This window comes from Bactrocera oleae, chromosome 2, assembly GCF_042242935.1.
Source record: "Bactrocera oleae isolate idBacOlea1 chromosome 2, idBacOlea1, whole genome shotgun sequence".
Lineage (NCBI taxonomy): Eukaryota > Metazoa > Arthropoda > Insecta > Diptera > Tephritidae > Bactrocera > Bactrocera oleae.
Window position 1 is genome coordinate 5,858,351 of NC_091536.1, and position 18,598 is coordinate 5,876,948.

The 18,598-nt window shown below is 32.7% G+C and overlaps 1 protein-coding gene across 6 annotated transcripts in view; it reads right to left on the reverse strand.

Annotated features, from left to right (window-relative positions):
* The window catches only part of CRMP (Collapsin Response Mediator Protein), a 35,484-nt gene extending 18,040 nt beyond the window's left edge, over positions 1-17,444 (reverse strand). For 2 of the 6 annotated variants that reach the window (XM_036373386.2, XM_014235935.3), the window contains exons 1-2: positions 17,246-17,443; positions 16,858-16,900 (exon numbers count right to left, since the gene is read on the reverse strand). The gene's annotated coding sequence lies outside the window, so the exon portion shown is untranslated. The other 4 variants (XM_036373383.2, XM_036373385.2, XM_036373382.2 and 1 more) reach the window with 4 other exon arrangements.
* Between the last annotated feature and the right edge of the window lie 1,154 nt (positions 17,445-18,598).

Consider the following 18,598-nt stretch of genomic DNA (forward strand, 5'->3'; position numbering starts at 1 on the left):
AAGCTCAAATACTTTGTTGTTGTGCATTGCTTCGAACTGTAAAGAAAATCCCACAAAAAGCAACAAAGCTTTGAATAACTGCATTGCTGACGCATATAGTTCACATCTACTGTATCTGATGTATAGATGAGTACATATGATATATGTACGTATATACATATGTGTGTATATCGCATTTCTGAATGCACTTGCTGCTGTCATCCAGCGCCGAGCATGATATAATCTCGGCCGAAGTCGCCGATGAGTGGGCGTAGTTGGAGGCACTAAATGTGCTAGTTATGTCACATCTGAACAGACACTAGCTGTGTTATACTACAAGTATATGTATATAACATATCTAGTAAAAAAAGTAGACGACGTACATAATTGCATTGTTTTTATTATTGTAATGCAATTTTGCAATTCTGCATTTGGCAGCCATAGGAGTACAATGACTCATACATATGTACATATGCATTTAGGCAATAATGTTCTTTAAACTTTTTTTCACATACATATATACATACTATAAAGTACTTATGATCATACATACATAAAAAAATAATGAGCTGAGCCGATTTAGTCTTCTCCGTCTGCTAGACTGTATAGACACGAACTCTCAGGCTTTTAGAAGTTGCTCATTTGTCGGAATCGCCGATATCGGACTACTATAGAATATAGTCGCCATACAAACTCACCGATCAAAATCAAGTTCTTATATGGAAATTTTTTTATTAAGAAGGATTATAACTTCAGTGCAACCGAGCTTAACGTTTTTTTCTTATTTCGATTTAATTTTTTCCCATTAGGTGGCAGCTACAAACTTGTTTTGCAGTAACCGACGTTATATTAAAATCCCTTCAGACTTAATGTTCGCAATATTTGGTTAAAATTATACCAAAAGAAAAGAATTATGCATATTTTGAGCTCATTCTAATAATGAAAATAAGAATAAGATATTTAAGTGACTACTTATGGGATTTCAAGTCTCTTTCAAGCACTATATCTGAATGTTTAATGTTTTTTAAACTCAAAAAAGTTTAAAAACTCGTATGCATACCTCAATTTAGAGAACATTGTTGGTCAGTAAGGCTGAATATCATAAGAGAGTGAACAGATCAGCTGCTTATAACTTTTTATACACTCTTGAGACAGATCGTGCGAATGGATACCCTAAATGTATGAACACTCTAGAGCTTTAAAAGTTATTCAACAATAAATATAACGTTTAAAGGAAACTTATTTTTGGATTCAATAAGTCAGAAAATCATTAAAGAATATTGAACATCATATGAAAATGCAGAATCAAGGTTCAATCATTATGTTACATTAGGGTATACTAGGACAACACTTTGGAACCCCAGTATGTTGACGACACACATATTTTGCATAATTCCACTTCCAAGTAACTGCATACATACATATCTAGCTGTGTATGTATGTACATGACTGCACTATTTCAACTCCTTATGACGTAATCACGTGTCTAAATCGATGTTGATAGCACTACAAAATTTTATACCCCAGGCAATTTTACTTACGCTCTATGTAAATATGTTTGTATGTTAGTAAATAGGCATAACACAAAAGAATATCAACTAAAACCCAACAACAATAAAGTGAAGCATTAAGCTTATAGTGGCAACAGCGCCAACAAAAACAGCCAACTGTATAACTGAAGTTGGCGAAAATTATGCTTGTTGTGGAAAACTTTTAAAAGGCCAACGAACCCTTAGAATACTTAGTACAGTATGTGTGTGTGTGTGTGTGGTGCTACCAAATGTTTGCCTACATTCGCATTAGAATAGCGGGCGCCTCTCAAAAACAAGCCAAGCCGCCACTTTGTAGCAACATAGTAGAAAGCAATCACGAAGTTATGGCCATGACGGGTTACTTGCTTTATTGCCCAGCCCCTCAACCGTTTCACCGCTTTACCAGTGCAGTTTAAAGTTAAGAAGTTCAAATTGCCTATTGAGTGGTGGTTGTTAGACATTATACAACTTAACTTGTTTCTTAGGCCACTTGGTTACCATTGCACACAAGCAAGTATACGCATATGCATATAGATATTTATACATACTACACATATACATACATATGTACTTACATGCATACATACATATACTAGCACAAAGTATTTACATCATTATTAGCAATACCATTCTTTTTAGGCTGTTGAGCATGGAAACAAATATAGCGAATTACAGTTATAAAAATGGAAAAGAGCTTAGCAGAAAAGTAAATAGATTACCGTTATTGTTAACAACTTTCACGTTAGTGCTGGTTTCTTACAGTTATGTATTATATATTGCAACCTTGTTGGGAAAATTGTAACTAGTAAAACAGTTTTTGGTTCAGAAGAGAGAGTGTTGCTTGATCTATGAGAGACTAAATAAATTTATTTAAAGTCTGTCGCACATATATAAAAAATATGTATAAAATATATACTTGTAGATATGCATATATATCAGGCTTTACCGATTTTTTGCGCAATGATACTATTGGATCGTTCACTAAGTAATTTCGTTTGATGACAACAGCTGATCATAATGAATATTTTCGCAGCCAGTTTCACATTAACCGCTTTACCTTTATATTTGAACATCTCTAGGATAGTTTTTGTTTGGCACCCTATCAAAGATGGAAGATCGAAAGCAGCATACTTGGCATATTTTGTTGTTTTATCATCAGAAGGGTAAAAATGCAGTTGAAGCCAAACCAAAATTGGTTTGCAAAATTTCGTTCCGGCAATTTTGATCTTAATGATGCACCACGCCCTGGAAGGCGTCTTGGAGCCGATATGGATAAAATAAAGTCGTTGGTCGATGCAAATCGTCGAATAATACTCTCGAGAGATTGCTTTTTCTTAAATTTAAGCACATGAAACGTCTAGGATTAATTTCGAAGCTTAACATATGGGTTCCTAATGTTCTTACAGAACGAAATTTGCTTCGTCGCATTAACGACTGTGATTTGCTTACCAAACGTCAATGAAGTGATTCATTTTTGAAACGCATTGTAAGTGGCGACGAAAAGTGGATTGTTTCCAAGAATGTAAAGCCCAAGAGATAACAGTCTAAAAAGGATGAACCAGCTTAAACCACTTTGAAGGCCGATAGTCACCAAAAAAAGGGTAAGTTGTCTGTTTGGTGGGATTTCAAAGGGATCGTTTATTTTGAGTTATTGCCCGACAATCGCAAGATTGTGATCAGCTGGACAAATAGAGGGATGCACTCAAACGGAAGAGGCCAGAATTGGTTAATAGGAAAGGTGTAGTATTCCACCAGGATAATGCGAGACCTCATACAAGTTTGATGAGTTGCCAAAAGCTTTTGCTGCTTGAATGGGATGTGATACCATATTCTTCAGACTTGACACCGTCGGCCTATTACTAGTTCCGGTCTCTGCAAAATTTTTTGTATGGCAGAAACTTCACCTCAAATCAGGACGTCAAAAACCAGTTTTTGTCTACAAGGATCAAAAATTTTATGAACGTGGAATCAATCTCTTGCCCGAAAGATGGCAAAAAGTATTGGATAAAAAAGGAGAATATATAATTTCATAAAATGTTTCACACAATAAAAAATCGTGCTTAAATTGCACTGAAAAACCAAATTACTTAGTGAACGATCCAATAAATAAAGTTGTTTCATTTCAAATAACGACTGAAGATTTCTCACAACATCTTGCAGATAACTTTCAAGAAAACAGTAAGTTATTTGAGTTTTCTTCACTTCGAAGCAGTTTCACTGATTGGCGCAAATTTTAAAAAGAATGCACAATTAGAACGTCAATGAGGAATTAGTTTTTAATCTAAATGAAAACATGGGTATATATTATATGAATGAAGTATTTCACTATAGTATGACCTTAAAACCCACCCGCAATTTCTAAGTGTTTTACTTTCAACGCCATTAACAGTTAATCACTAAAAACAAACTCAATTTTCGAATGGAAAGTGTAGAAAGGTTAACTACCAATTATCACGTTAACCAAGCTGAACTTATTCAAAATTGCTCCGAATCGCACTAATTATTGTGTGGTCGGCCCAATATGTTCATGCGAACAACATCAGAGAAGTAGGGGCTATGATTTTTTGTATGCGGTTATTGAAGAGCGCCAAACCATAATTTAATATATGAAAATTTAATGAAACACACCGACATCTCATTAATGTTCACGAATTAGTGACACTCCAAAGCAGTCACTGAACAAATGCTGTCGACTACGAGTTATAATATGGTGCTTATGATGTGGCGGTTATTTGTCCGAACTTTTGTACCAAAGGCCTCTGACAATTTTGAGCAAAATGTGCCGTACGAGTGTTTATATAAGCTGTTTTCGTTCAAAAACTTGCTCGTATGTGTGACACTGTTTACATAGAAGTGGGCGCCCTAAAAATCGGTAATCAAATCCACAATCTATCGTGTAGCAAACATGCACGCAGCACAATCGCCTACGTTGAACCACTAAACAAATAAATATGCAACCAAAGCGAGGCCTTCATCAGAGTCATCATCAGCAACACTTTTACCATTGAATATAATGCACATATATATTCGTATGTATTATATGTGTATGTACATACTAAATATGACTGCAGTGGTTAGTGCTTTTCCTCGGCGGAATGATTTTCACACATTTCTGCACGTTATAATGATTTGTGTTCATTTTGTAAATTTACAGCACCTCTGCATAGCAATTTATTTCATTGAGCAAGTGTCATTAGCAATCATTGAGGGCAGGGTGTCCGAAATGGACAGACAAACACGGCAAATGCTGTGCCATTATTCTATATTTCATCAGAAATTGAATGGGTACACATACATATGTATGTAGATATGTACTTAGACCATATGTATGTATAGCTATGTACATTAATCCATCGAACCCCGTATAGTGGTTTCGGGATATGAATATTACAATCCCGATGTTTTCAAGGTACTTATGTATATTCTGAATAAATTTCAAATACTAAAATGCAACATCTCTTCCACTTGCTTGAAGGGTTGAAATTTGGATATAACCGAAATATTTTTCAGACAGCGCTTTGTCAATTTTGTTTTTAGAAGAATTTTTCTTTAGCAGAAAAACATACTTGTGACAGATTTGTCAGCTTTTATTAATTCACAGACAATTTCTAAGCATATCAGAACAAAATAAGGTAAGGTACAAGACAGGTACTTTTTGACTATTCCAAAGGGTCTTACTTTGGTGAGTACTACGAACATATATACCTACAAGTATAAGGCCCAGTAAAAAGAAGTCCGATATTTCTGCATTAAAATGAAGATTTTATTAGCATAGTTAGAATGAAACGATTTAGGTCAAATATGCGTTGTTTTGTTCGGTAACTTGATGCCTCTCTCATAGAAGTCTTCGTTCCTTATGGCAAAAAATTGAGACAGTCTAAAGGTGTTCCATAATCGTTCTGTGTCTTGATTTTATCGAACAATTGAAAATTAGATGATATAATACTAAAAATAAATAAATAAGTCGGTTCAGTAGTTCCCACATGATGAATTAAAATGAACTTTTTCTAAAGCTACCGCCGAACCGAAAAAAATGGGCATCAGATAAAACAAATCGTCTGATTTTTTGAGAAAAATTCAGCAGTCCCGTGCTTACGGGATTGAAGTATTTAATATTATGTTGCTGACATTGCTGGGCTAAGTTCCATCAGCAACTGTAATCAAGAACAATGCAATGCTAAGTGCTGTTGGTGGTTACTCCAACAACAATGCGATTTAAGGTAGACGCCACACCACCGTCGCTCGTATATTTTTCTTGTCGTCACCACAGCACACGCGTTTTTTATACTCCAGCAACATGTTGGACAGAGTATAATAGTTTTGTTCACCAATCATGATCAGGGTGACGAGACGAGTTCAAATCCGAGTGACTCTCTTCGTCGGTCTGTCCGTGCAAGTGATAACTTAGTAACTAAGTAGGTACACGTATTTCTTGGCACTCAAGGGGGGTTGGTATTGCAGATATGAGTAAACCGACCACTGCCACGCTCACAAAACGCCATTAAATGAAAACCTATAAAGTGTCATAACTAACCACTAAATTAAGATACAAAGTTGTGATTTGGTGCAGGGGATCGCAGTAGTAAGAGGCAATTGTGAGCTAAAATTTGCTGAGAAAAAGTCGTGAAAACGGTGGAAACCAGATAATAACCACGCCCACTCCCCATATAACGGTTATGTAGAAAATAAGAGTGCGATAACTCACTGAATAAAATATCCACAACCATTAAATTTCACAGCCAGGATAGGGAAGGGCTTTATGGCAGCAGGAGTAAAAATTGGACAATAGGCGTAGCACCGCCCACTTTTAAGTGAAACTACTTAATCAATCTGAACCAAATTTGGTGTGTGAGGTTATCCACTATGGAAATGGACGGAATCGGTTGACAACCATGCTTCCGATTCTTTCACTTCACAGTATACAAACCAAACACAAATAGTGTTCTAAAGGCATTTAACCTAACGCTCAAAAATTGTCGAAATCCGACTATGACTTTTCAAGGACCCAGACACCAAATATGTGGACACCAGTGCATATGGCTGATTTTTTACCGAAAATATCGAATACTTTTCGTGATAACAACAAGCTCTTGTGCCAAAAAAGGGTAAAATCGGGTCGGTTGACTTTATACCGCATCTATCGGTCAATATGTAAGAAATCTTAATGAAGTGTATATTCCTGCCTGTGATTGTAAATAATGGATGCAATACTTCCTACTTTTAATTAATATATAATATTATATATACGAAAAACCCCGTATATCACTTTACCTTGCGAGAGTATTAAATGTTTGGTTACATCCGAACTTAGACCTTCCTTACTTATTGCTAATGTTATTATACGAAGAGTGCACTATTTTATAACATAATGTATTACAAATTTAGTTACTATGTTAGTGGCATTGTGCTAGATATTGTTGGCAGGCTTTTGCATCAGAACGAATTCACCCCATTCCCAAGTGGGGGCTCTGCCAGCTGTTCGCTTGGCAGTGGAAGCGTCCGCATGTCCGCTGTTTGGCGTATGTTTGTGTGTAAATGTGTACGTCTGGCTGTTTATCCATTCATGCGGCCATCTCTTGGCACGATTATACATACATACATATATACACGTATAGAGGTAGACTCATGCATAGGTAAGTCTGTATGTACATATGTATGTGGCATCTGCATGTCCGTTTCGCTGTGGCTTTTCTGTTCCAATTTCGTTGGCGTGTGCAAGTTGTTGATTTTAAATTTATGCGCATAACACTGAAATTTGTACTTGATTCTAATTTTCCCTTGTCATGTTTCTTCTTTTATTTTAATTGTTCGTTTGTGGGTAAGTGATGCTAGTGATTTTGGTGTTGCCCATGCTGTTGTTTTAACAATGAAAGTTCTAGCTGTAATGTATGTTTGTAGACCTTTAGGTATTGTATAAATAAATTTATATTTTAGGACACTTATGCAGATACAAACATACATATTACAGTTATGATTATTTATTTAGCTTTATAAATTTTATAATGCCGGAAGGAGTCCAATTAATACTAGTGTAGATAAGACTACAATTGCACAAGTTTGAGAATTAAATTAAGCAATAACAAAGATGCTGTAATAAAACATAGCAAAAATTTTACCTCTAATGTGTGGACTAAAAATGGTTGAAATCGGACAATAACTTTTCAAGACCCAGATACCTAATATATGGGCCTCAGTACATGGTTGACTTTTTTACCATATAAATTCGGTTAATTTTCGAATCATATGGCACTAAAGATTAATCAATTTCAGTAGTTCCCTAGCCCTCATATACATATGTACATATTTATGTATCTAATGCAATGGTTTCCATTATTCTGGTCGACTTTATGCCGCCTATATCGGTCAATTTTATAATTAGCTGGAATTATATTTTCGATTTGGATATTCGCCTAACCCTGTATACCCAATAAAGTAATTTTTTACCATTCGGTTCATTTTATATTAAGTAAGCAAATTCTTCTAGACATAATGTGATTCATTATAAAAATAATTAAAAGTTATTTTTACGACCATATTTCCAATATGATGATTTCCGTCATTGCAGTTGATTGCTATTGAAAATGATTCACAATTTCGTCCAATAACGAATATTGAATTCATATGCAGTACATTTAATTAAACAGTTTTGCCACGCCTTTGATTCTTACTTGACCCTCCGTACTTGACCGAAGTGCTCCAGACCTTACCAATAAAATCTGACGATGGACGAGAGAAAGGACATAGTGATCCAAGTTGGCAACCATGACAACATTTTTGTTGCCGCGTCATATTTGGGGACGAATCATGATTCTACCACAATACACCACAAATCAAGTACCCCTTAAATCAATGGACTTTTCTAGATAAAAAAGTATGTCATAAAAATTGTCAATATTATTTGAAATCCTTTATGAAATTCTCTAGAAATATATTACATGACCAAATATTTTCCCGCAGTTTGATGGATAGATTTACAATATTATTGAACCATCATGAAACGTTGACGAGAAGGATATTCAATAACAATTTTTAAAAACTGAAAAGCATCAGTTGATGGTGTTCACTTTACCAAAATAGGTCTAATTGATTTACAAAAGAGACTATATTTTATTACAAACTACTAGATAAATCTAACCTCAATTTGCATTAATTTAGTTGGAGTAGAGGATTTCAAGATTTCCCAATCACTAAAGGCTTAAATCTTTTTCTACCACTCGCATTGCTGCATAAAAAGACCATCCCTCTTTCCTGGATATTTTTCTTCCTGACGCTGTTTTCTCCGCAGAATGTACATAGGTTTTATCAGGTAAATTCTTCCAAAATAGACCTGTTTCGTCAGCATTGAAAATGGCATCTTTTGTTAGGTTATTTTGTGTAAAAGCTTCCATGAATGTTTTCTTAAAAGTTTGAACAAGCTCCACATTGATGAAAGTCTCTCTCCACTTTGTTTTAGGAGCCGAATTCCATATCTTTCTTTAAAACGTGTCAAACATCCATGGCTAGCATTAAAACTACCTCCGACCATTTCGTGGTGCAAATTCTTTGCTTGATGCTGTAACGCAAATCAGCTTATGGGAATGTGACAATTCCGCTACGTTAAAAACCACGAAAATAATTTTTCCTCCATTTCAAGCCATTCGCTATTAATAATTTTTTTTTTTTGCAGCTGCAGCTCATCTTTTCCTTGTTTTTCACAAGGTTATCTTAATTTTTTATTATTGTCGAGACGGTGGATGCTTTTATTGTAAATTGAAATTCTTACATAATTCCGTCATTCGTGCACCTTTTTTGTTCTGATCAATAATTTTAAGTTTTTCTTATAAATTCAATATCTTTCTTGCACTCAATTTTTGACACACGCTTTAACTCTTAGTTGCAAATGTAAAGGAACAGTATTATAGTAATTGTTTCTTTTGAATTTGTTTCATGTTTGGTTTTTGAACATACATATATTATGTCCTCATATGTTGATGTTATAAAAATCACTAAATTTCAACAAGCATATTGAGGTAATTAGAGTTACGAAGTTCCATTAAAACTGTATTTATCAAGTTAAACAACTTGTAAGCAATAAAACGAAGTATATAATACTTATGTATGTATGTATAAAAATCAACAAACAAATTGCATGAACCTGATTCTATTGAATGATTTTTTCTCACAGAACAATAGCCATGAACTTTCTTCAGAAATTCTAGTAGATCAAAGACTTTCAAGTTTTTCACATCTTTTAGATCCACGAGTACATGAGCATGATCAATGCTGATCGAGTCGATTAAAATGAATTTAATTCATCATTTATCGCTTTCAATACGCTCTTAAGTATACAAATTTTAGCTTCACTTCTAATTCAAAATGTTTTATACTTTTCCAAGCAATTTTAATGAATTTCATAATAAAAACGTCTGACAGAAACATTTTGTTGTTGCCACTTGGTAAGCTGCAGTTTGCGGCTCATTAGTGTACCTATGATTGTATTTAGATTGTTATTTTTCCTTTTGTATATTTTTACTTTTTTTATGAGATTTTTTATTACACTCGCTCAGTGGGTATTGATGATTGAAAATGGTGCGCAGTGTCTAAATAATTTTTTTTTCTCCACTGCAACGACGCATGCATTGCTGATTTGCTTTCTTCTCCCATATTGTTGTGCTTGTTGTATATACATGGGCCGGTGTTTAATGGTGAGTCTAATCGTTTATTGCATCCAAATTTTAAAGAAAGTAAAATTCCATTAACGATATTCTAAATTCAGCGATCTGCTCTGATAGGTTTATTTCAGCATGTACTGAATTGTTTACAGATTGTACTTTCTTTTTTCTTATACTTCTTACACTGTGGCTACACTAAAAACATTAATTCTAAAGAAATACGAATTTTCATTAAAAACCTCACGGGTTTTTATATTTGGCACTCGCGTACTTGCATTTTGAAAAGGAAAGCTTTTTTTCAGTAAAATATCAACAAAGTTTTGCCATATTTACTTTAGTTGATCTTAATTATAGTTTTTTAGTTAAAAATATGTAAATCTTTCCTTTATATATGATTATAATATATTTAAATGTTTTTACATGTACTCCAATTTTTGAATGAAAAAATATATTATCCATTAATTATTCTGATATCGGGATTAAAAATTAAATTTTAATTTTTTAATTCCGATTTTCGGAAATTAAACTTCCAATATTTAATCTAAAATTTTGTGATAAAAAAATTCGCAACCCCACCGCGAATTTTTACATTGAATCCCTGTTATAGACATAGAGTATTCCTATAGACCAGTTAAAAATTTTAAATATATAATATTATAAAATTACCATTTTTTTGGAAGTGTTTTTACCAATTTACCAAGCTATCAAAAGATGCCGAATTCAACTCATGTCTTGACAGCTGTCAAACTCATATACTACAAAGAAATTTTTTTTTGTTGCACCGAATTTATTTTTAATGTATTAATTTTTAAAGAAAAAATCCTTTTTTTAAGCTTGAACACAATTAGATACATAGGCTCAAAAAACATATTAAAAGTACCTACAACTAATAAGCACATGTAATAATTGGTTGAAGGATTTTATTTTGTTGCTTTTAAAGCAACCTTTTTAATTACTCGTATCTAGATAAGCAGCAAATACTTATAGATTAACGGAAGCCATATAAAAGCAGGTGTGTTAATGTGGACAGCCACGTAGACCTTCACCTTAATGGATAAATGGATAAATGCCATGGGAAATGCAACAACTGCTTACGAATATAGACTATGTAAAATAAATAAACAACAAATTGTAACAACAATGAATATCTATGTATTAGTTATATACCCAATAAATATGAAATGATTTATATAAACAAAGTTAAAGGCAATAATTAAAATAATTAATTTTGCATGAGATTATTGATTTTTTAATAACAAAAAGGCATATTAGTATTAGTATATTTCTTTATTCAGATTCTAACCAAATCAAAAACTTAATAGATATCTGGTACACTAAGTTCGTTGCGTCAAAGCCTTCAACTGAAATGACATATTCAACGTACTACGATGTCACCTTAAAAACGTGACATTCTGTTATGTAAGCAAAAAATTTTTAAATTTCATTTGAAATTTTTCGAAGCTTTATTAAGACCTCTTTTAACTTGAACTTTAGAAGGAATAGAGAGTAGATGTTGCCGTAAATGAAAAGTTAAGAATTCACAACCTTATTACGCTCCATATTTATCAAGAATAATAAACACAAGATTTCAATATATGACGTCATTTACAAACCAAATGTCAAACTTTCATAGAGAATTACTTCTTTCTTCCTATTTTCCTCTCAAGCTGTACTACCTGCTGGAACTTCCTACTGAGCGGCTTTCGATTATACACACTGCAACTATTGTTACAACAACCCCTATGAAAGCACAGTAAGCACTTCGAAGCGCTAAATATAGCAATTTAATAATGCAAATTATACAATACATGCGAACAGAAGCCAATAGGGCGAAAGCCCTTCGCACAAATTACTGTTATAATTAGCAGGTAAGTGTCAAAATTCACCGTGAAACTATGTACATCGAAGTACAAGAGTAAATATATATATACCTTAATTAATATGAACCCTGTATATTTGTAGTTAGTTATGATTGTTCCTAAGGAAAAGCTTTTTTTTTTAATATCATAAATCAGGCGGTTTTATAATATTTTTATTTTGAAATATCAAAATATTATGCAGCAAAACAGGCGCAGTAAAACAAAGTGGCACGAATTTCCCAACTTATAGCGTACACGCATATATACAAATGCATATATGTATGTATGTAATAAGAAAATATTATGTTATATACAGAAATAGTTCAAATACAAATCACATTATTTTTGTACTTTTACGTGACTTCCCAAAAAATCGATTCACAGCGGAAGAGTATGCATTCAGAAAGTATACGAAAGGTTTATTTAGAATGTACGAGTATATGTATGTATCTACGAGTATGTAAGTATATTTCTTTTCTAGTGCTTAATAGTGCTATAAAACTTTTTTTGAACCACCCATTATGTTTATATAATATACATAGGTATGTATCTATCCATGAAGTGAGCGACACTTTCTTGTATATTTATAATATATGTAGGTATGTATTTATAATTGTCATGCCCCCAAAAACACCTTACACAATGTCGATGTTAAAGTCATATACCTATTTGTACACACAGTGGTGCCAAAAAGTAAATAAATTTATTTGATTTTAAAATTAGGTGAATACATTAAAAACTATGTTAGTGTGGTATCATCGATAGAAATATTGGTTCGGTAATATTTACTTAAAAACGAGGTATAAATAACGCGCAGAAATGAATGTAATGCACTAAAAACCAATTTCTTAAGGGCACACCTAGTGTGAAATTTTAATTTTTTCTACATATTTCAAAAATATACTAAAATTTTTTATGAATATTTCAAATATTTTTTTAGTAACAACTCTCTAAAGTGTAGTCATCAATAGTCAGTGTAGTCAATAATTTTATCTTTAAACGCGTTTTTCTCAAAACTCGAATAAAAATCATCCGATCGCTTTGATTTTTTTTTTTTGCTCTTTACAACGACTCTTCAGTTTTTCGATTGTATGAAAAATGTCATTTAGCGGGTCAAATATCATTTAATTTTTAAGCAAAACTCGACATTTTTTCAGTCAGGCTCTCACGAGTATACAAGGTGTGCGCCTATAGAGAAAAACAGTTCGAGTGATAAAATATAATTTTTAAGTAACAAAAATACAGATAGAACCATGTAATAATTTGCATTCTAAAAATGGTTTACTCAGAGTGAGTGTACAATAAATACGCAAATACAATTTTAAACTACTCAAAACCGACTACTTAATCGGAAAAACAGTTCCGATCGTTAAAAAATAAAAATTCGTAAGAAATAATAAAAAACGTTATATAATTTAAGTTCCATAAGTGTTTTGAATGTATCTTAAATCACATTTGTATATATTGCTTCATAATAAATTATTATTTATTCAAAAACCGCTAATGTGAGGACGATATGTAAATTATCTAGGTGTTTTTTCTTTTTTTGATAATAAATTAAGAAAATGCTATTTAGAAATTAAAAGTATTATAATTATCTTGATTTGGGAAACTATCTACACATATTGTCAAAGACATCACAAATTTATTTAGATTATATAATATCACAAATCAAAATTTTATATAATATATCCAAATAACTTATTCTACGTCAAACCTTTCTAACAATTTTTCGGAGCGCCATTGTAACGTTATAGGTTTAATATAATAAAAATACTTCAAAACAAAAAAAAAAAATTCTTAAATTCAGTTTTCAGTTCCACATTTCATTCAATATTATCATACTACAAATTTCCGAAAATCTTTCAATATATACATTTGTATAATACGTTTTTGCATGTACTGTCGTTTTTTTTCAAATTTATCAACAAATACGAAAATAGAACAAATGACGGAAAAGCGAATACATTTCTGCAGCCGGTTACCACACGAAAGTGCGAGTATTTTCACCGGCTTTTTATTTCATTTCACGGTGTTCGTATATACTACAGCGAGTATATTAGAACTAAAAGAAAAAATAAATGCAAACAATTTAATGTGTTTTATAAACATTTATAAATTTATGTGCGCCCGTTTAAATACATTTCGTAAAGTGATTTGTTGTACTTCTTGGCAGTTTATATTTAAAGAACAAATTGTGCATAGATAAAGACTAATTTCAACCAAGAAGCCTTTGCTTATAATTACTATTGTAACCTTGTAGCTTTTATTGCGTACGTATTGCATCGCGTGCCCTTCAGTATACGGAAAGCGTGGATCGAGGCCGCCTTGGTGGAACAAAGAGCTCTGATCCCGTAGGCGTAGTGTTAAGGAGCTATTTAAACTGGCGAAGATGGCCAATAAAGAACACTCTTGGAGGGAATATAAAGATGTACATTAAGAAGTATAAAAATGAAATTCGCAAAGCCAAAAGACTTGGGAAGAGCTTCTGCGGGAAGTTAGAAAAGAAGACCGAGATAGCCAGGCTTAAGAATATACTATTTAAGCACCCGACTACCACTAGGCTACTACGCAAAAAATGGGGAGAGTGGACTGGTTACAGTAAGGAATTACTGGTAGACTTGGTCGACACGCATTTTCCAAGATGTACGGACGCTATAAATCTCCTACTTGTTGGAAGTAGCGTATAGTATGTCCCGATCGACATAATAACGAAGCACAGAATAATTTGGGCAATCAACGGCTTCGAACAGTTTAAATCCCCTGGTATGCACGGTATTTTTTCAGCCATTATGCAGAATGTATCATACACCACCCAGTATCCAAACTTGTCTTCGGCCAACAGACTCTTCCTACATAGTGCCGAATTGCCTTGGCCTGAGATGGCAGTGAATTTGTATATCTGAAAGAGAAAATCTGTAAACTCAACGTGGGAAAAATTAAAGAGGGAATATTTGTACGCCCAACATATAGAGGAAGAAAAAGTGAATGATCAGGTCTCAGGACTCGCCTAGAAATGTTTTGCGAACGTTTTCCAACATTTTTTTAGGAAACCATAAATCAGAAAATTACAAAGATTTAATAATGGAACTCATAATTTCATATAAAACGTTCGATTTAATATACCCTTTAAAAAACATATGCTTGCAGATTATTGTTGTAGACTTAAAAAAGACCTTCCAGAAGCCAAATATTCATGAGAATCGTAAGTACTTTTCTATATTAAATAATGCATCTAAATGTAGCTTATTATTGTAATTTTTAAGAAAACATATGTTTTGATGTCACAAGAAAACCTGACGTGTCAAATTTTTTTCATTCACATATTATTATTTAGTGGTCATATTACATTTGAAATTTGATATGAGTTTTCATGTGGCAAAAAAAAGTTAAAATTTTGTTAACCAGTTTTATTTACACTAAATAATTTAATTCCTTAGTGAAATAATACTTTATTGTCAAATGTAACATTTCAAGTGATAAAAGTGTCCACATTGCCTGTTTTTATTGTGTCCCAACCAAACATTTTTTCACTCACTTTTCATATACTTGTATAATATTATTTCCCATAATTTATACAAAATATATTTTTATAAACTGCGCCGGCGTTAAAATAGTCGGTATTAGCCGAATATAATGCAAGTTTTTCACTTTTTTTACTTCTTTATATTTAATTTTAATTGAATATTTTTATTTTTGCATTCTTCACAGTAAATTAAATTTTTTATAATCTGATAAGTTTTAATATTCTTTACGTATTGCATAACTGCATAATTATTATTATTATATTGCCATAATGGCAATTATAAAATTTTTATTTCAAGTATACATATGTATATACATTTAATATATTTTTTTCCATCTCCATAAGAAACTTTAAACTTTGAGTTTTTTAACAGAATGCCGTAAAAGCAAGATGAATTTGGCTATGTGAAAAATCAATTGCAACTGATTTTGTAGCGCTGCGTTTTCACATGCGTTACTTACATGCATCTAAATTATATATGTGCTATATACACAAAATAAAAAGAATTGGCCCCCTCCCCATCGAGTTTAATTATAAAAGATATGCTGATAAAGTCACATACCTTCTATTTTTAGTATTAATATTATATACTCTCAAGTATCACGGGTTCTAGTTAAATAAGTGTTAACCAGCCTTCACTTTTCCCACTGATGCTTGTTAAATCGATACTGGCGTCTTGCGGCGAGATTCAGCAACAACAAGCCTACTGCTGCCACATAAAGCATATACAATGTGAAACCCACACATACACATAAACACGTTGCGTTGCGTGAAAAAGGGTGGCAGTGCGTTTGTGTGGCGCATACACACACACAAAAGAGGTGGAGTGCGCTCCTGCCAAGGAAAATGCGTTTGGACAACTTCAAGTCTCAAGCTCGTCTTACCGCTTTTGGGGTCAACCGTTTGAAGAATGTACACCATATGCGGCATAATACCATTTTGAGTGTTAGATTTGTAGTTGTTGTTATTGCAGTTATTGGTGGCAATAACACGAGCGCAGCAAACAGTGCCATTGGCAATGTCGCATATTTTATTGATTGCGCGTTTGCCTGCCGCAAAGGCAGCATCTAGCGGTACAACATGCAAGATGTTGCAGAAAAAAGGCGTGCCGCCACGCAACACAAAAAAAAGACCGCAAACTGCTTGTGTTGGCAATTGGTTCAATGATATTGGAGGCATTTACAGCAAACGGCACTTGTTGTTGCAACAGCGTTATCGCCATAAAATCCATACTTTTTATGTACAAATTCGCTTCTTTTAACGAACGCGAACTCATTAAGTTAATTAAAAAAGCAAAAGTTCAAACTCACCTTATTTGACGTGCGAGTTTTCTACAAACGGCTTTCAATTACCCTGGAAATGTAAAAGATGCTGATTCAGTCGACTTTTTTGAATACACTTTTTATATTTTACAAAACATAAAATATAATAAAAATATTTTACGCAATTCAATTAATTTTATTAATATTTTCTGTATTTTTCGAAAATTTTAATTAATAGCTATTTTTAATTCTTAGATATTTTATCTTTCCGCACACTTATTTTTTGTACATACAAATTTTCCAAAAAAATTCACAGTTGAAAGTTCGTATAGATACACTTTAACCGCGCGTTATGTATATACACTGCACTCGCTTCTTCGCCCTCTTGAAGCTTATAATCAATAACTTCTAACTGAGTTTCTTAACCCAATTTTACCTATGCGTATTCACAGTAATTATTATTATTTTTTTTTTTTGGTACGTTAATTCAAGGCAAATTTTATCGACAGAAAAATCACCAAATAATTTTCTATAAATTTAGAACTTTTATGAAATGCTTAGCTAGCCACTAGTTAGGTTGACACGTTCCAAACACGATCACGTTTTCCACTCAACTAATACGTTGCTTTCTTCTATATTGTTATAGAGGCGCTTGTTAACCGCTTGCTCTTCTATCGCTGCTCAAATCTCATTTTGTTTGCTAGCAGGTGGCGGTTGTAGATGAGCTGTGTGCGCGAGATAGTACTTGTGCACATGTGCAAGTTTAAAGGTACATGCAGATATAGTGTATGTGAACGACGTTTTTTTGTAATCCCGTAAATTTCGAGATTTTCAAGAAATGGTTAACATATAAATGAAAATAATAAGCCTTCGGGATTTTCATAAATAGTTTATATGGCACGGGATTGTCATAAAATGTTTTTTGAATCCTGAGAGTGCAACAAACATTTTTCTTATGCACAAAAATAATCTTAATCAATTGACTGTAAAATATTTGCATAGGACTCTTACAATTGAACAGTTATATATGAGGTTTTGCGTCAAAACTTTTTAATTTAGGTAGTTAAATTCTTTATTTCATACTTGAGCATATTCTCTGCACTCCACACAATTCATGCCTAGTAGTTTAAACGTTTCGGGTTTTACGTCACTAATGTGCATCAAAACATACCGCTCTCGAACTTGCAAAAGTCGAATTGGAGATAAACTTGACACTCACAACTTCAAAAAAGAGCTAGTAGAAGACAACGACGATGGGGAAATTAGATAATACGCCTTTTGCAATTTATCTAATTTTTTCTCTTTAGAATAATCTTATCAATTGAAGTTCTGACCAGTGCCGTCAATCAATATTTAATTTTAATTTAAATAAACTAATTTTTCACATAAGATATGTTAATGATCTGAAAAAATGCATTTGAATAAATCCACAGGTTATACAAAAATATGGACTTTTCAATTTCAACCAAAAATTGTAGATCATTTTGATTTTATATCCGACATTACTTGTCAAGTCTGTTAAATAATTTGCTTAGTTAGGTCTTGAATACAATTTGACAAGTATATTAATATATAATTTGACAAGTATATTAATATAGGTAAAACATCTATAGGTTAGAAAGAGACATATTATATATACAACAATTATATAAAATTTTGCTAAAATATCATATAAAATCATTTTATACTTTGAAACATTTTATTTGGATTGTGAAACTGAAGTAAGAGTGTAAGCGACATACATCGATCTTATAACATTCGATAACGGCAATTATCGATTATTGCAGCG